The following is a 2,924-nucleotide window of genomic DNA, read 5'->3' as shown; positions in this document are numbered from 1 at the left end:
GACATGCTGAAGGAATTAGTCTTGACACAAGTCCTTGTTCAAGAACCTGTGAGCTAAGAGTGTCCATCTTCCCTGCTATTCCTGTTCTTCCAGGCTGTTGTCAAGTTCATAATTATCATTGCATATCATAAGTCATAACATTAATTAATTGTTTGTTTTTTTAATAAAATAAAATAACACACTTGATAAAACAGTAACATGTAAAATCAATACCTTCTTTTAGCTGGAAACCTCCACTAAAGTATTGCAGTAAGTTGATTCCAAGCATAGCTTGGTAAAATAACTTGCTTCTTCGAGAGCTGCAGATCTGAGCATGCGCGACCACACCCAAATTTTGGAGCACATGGCAAGCTTCATTAATTAACAAAATGGCGGCATGCAGCTAAGATGGCTCGATCCAGCAGTCACAGTATCACTTTTTCCTCACTTGAAGAATGATCTGATGGGACATGGACCTGCGCATAGACTGTTGGAGTAGATTGGTGTAAGAATTATCCTTGTAGCACCAACCAATACTGAGATACACACCGACAACTGGATTGACAGGACTTCTGACTTGATGATGATGATGATGATGATGATGATGATGAAGATGAAAAAAGGTGGCTGAACAAAACGGCCGGTTCGCCGATTTTTGGATTTTCTCTTAGACAAGGTCTAGAGCCACGCTAGTGGTACCAATGGAGTCCTCTGGTCAAGATAAGGTCCTCTAAGAAGTCTGGTAAGCATAGGAGCTCGTTTTCCCGCTTTAGCAAGGCTGCAAAAGTCGTGGCAGCCATTTTGTTTGGGGGTGAATCCTACTTAGTAACGCTACCGCGTTACTAATAGCCTAGGGTATTTTTCAAAATTTGGCCATTTTTAAAAATGCTCATAACTCAAAAAATTTAAGTCAGAATCAGTTCAAACTTTCTATGCAGCAAAGGACATCAATGCATATAAATATTAGAAATTTAATATTGTTTTGTTCTTTTTTTATAAAAGGCAATCAACAAATTTGTTCTTAAAAGTTTCTAAGTGTTTTGTCACCCTATTTCTGAAGCATGTTTTCTTATTCTAGCTCTTTGTTCATCACTGTAACCATGACATACACATGTATATGTACATGTACAATTGTACATATAGTTAAAATCGACTACATTTCATTTCAGTTTGGATTTGAATCAGACTATTGACCTTTTTACTGAAGAAGGAACTCATTCAGATAATGGGCCATTAGCATGTACAATAACAATATATTTTCTTCAAATACATGTACATGAGCAGTGCTATGATAATTAAGGTGTTTGGGAATAATTAATTAAATGGAGGCGTGGTGTGTTTTATTATTAGTTAAATAATTTTTGCAAATTTATTTTTGCAATTATAAAGAAATATTATGTGAAATCCACAAAAATTGCACAGCTTGAAACAAACCACTCATACGGTATTTTATTAGGTGCTTTACTATACACAGATAGCATGGAATACATCATAATGTATATTCTACATCAAAGATGATCAGACAACATATGTACATATACGATTCCCAGTATATTATACCTGGATCTCCCATTAGTAGTAAGTAACAGTCACCTCTAACACGAGTGCCAGGCTCATCAACATACTACTACAATAAATGAATTTATACATTACTTCACAATTTACAATTACTACATGTATAGTATGTACTGTAAATGCTACATTACAATACAGACTTCATGAAATACAGACAGTAAAAGTACTTAATACAAGTGCACATGTATATGCACTCAACAGTCAAGGCTTTGCAATACACATGTGTATTGGTATTATACATGTAAGTAATACAGTAATTTTCTAATCATAAAAATTCAAAATGAGCAAAATAATAAAATTAAGGATAGAAATATTATGTAAATAGCAAAACTAAGGTATGAATATTAAACTGACCTGCAACCCCTCCAACAAGAGCTAAGCATATACATGTACAAAGCTTAACTATATATAGTCCAAATACTTGAGGACAGAAACTAGCAATAATTACGTTATGACCTTCCAATGGATTGTCCTTATAACTACACCAAAAGGCATCAAAAAATGACTTCTAAAAATTATTATTTGCAATACAATAAAAAAAAATAAAAGAAGGAGAACAATACCATTTTATTAGTGATGTCATTCTTCTCTTTACTAGATGTGATTTGCATGTATAACCACTTCCAACAAACACGTACTACCAGAGCTACTGTACATGTAAGATAGTATAAAGCAAATTCATTTGAAATTAAAGCCACTCTCACTTAAGAGATTTCCACTGCTGTCTGACAATACCAGTAACAATAACATCATCTCCAGCTTTACAAGAATCCACAAGATCCCTCTCTAACACAACCCAGACAGACCTTGGAATCTATACATGTACACAAAGACAAAGAATAGAAATAGTGAAGGAAAAAGAATGAGAGAGAGAGGTAGGAGATGGAAATAGAGGGAGAAAACCAATTACATATCCAATCCTAAGCTTTTGCACATGTTCCTGCATTCTCATCTCTTGATAGTCATGGTAGCTTGAAGACTCTGTAATAAACGTGACTAAGGAATAGACAAATAGAAATCAGTACCCTCTTCAACTGGAGAAAACTTGTAAGAAATACAACCATCAACAGAGCACCTACAAATAAACACATAAAATAACAAGTATTGCTATAAATCATATTTAATGTTCATGCAAATTCTAAATTTCTCACAAAGTGTGCTAAGTGAGGCACATTTTAAGCACAAACAATATCCAGGGCATTTGGAGCAACATTAAAAATTCATAAAAATAAATTTTGATCGGAATCAGCTCAAATTTTTTAGACAATATAAGAACGTATAATATGCATTAGTAAAAATTCTATATGTACATTCTAAAATACAGGAAATGTTTCCTGTTTTACTATCACTTTTCCTTATAATTGTGTGTG

The 2,924-nt window shown here is 33.7% G+C and overlaps 1 long non-coding RNA gene across 1 annotated transcript; it reads right to left on the bottom strand.

The window, feature by feature from the left end:
• Positions 1–2,151: 2,151 nt before the first annotated feature.
• Positions 2,152–2,760, bottom strand: LOC109591121 (uncharacterized). The gene is made up of 4 exons (XR_002189664.1): positions 2,580–2,760; positions 2,465–2,535; positions 2,259–2,368; positions 2,152–2,200 (listed from the first exon to the last, which is right to left on the bottom strand). It is a non-coding gene; the product is annotated as an uncharacterized LOC109591121 (long non-coding RNA).
• Between the last annotated feature and the right edge of the window lie 164 nt (positions 2,761–2,924).

The sequence above is a fragment of the Amphimedon queenslandica genome, unplaced genomic scaffold (genome assembly GCF_000090795.2).
Source record: "Amphimedon queenslandica unplaced genomic scaffold, v1.1 AMPQUscaffold_8906_Cont19154, whole genome shotgun sequence".
Lineage (NCBI taxonomy): Eukaryota > Metazoa > Porifera > Demospongiae > Haplosclerida > Niphatidae > Amphimedon > Amphimedon queenslandica.
This window is presented reverse-complemented; position numbering and strand designations above follow the sequence as displayed.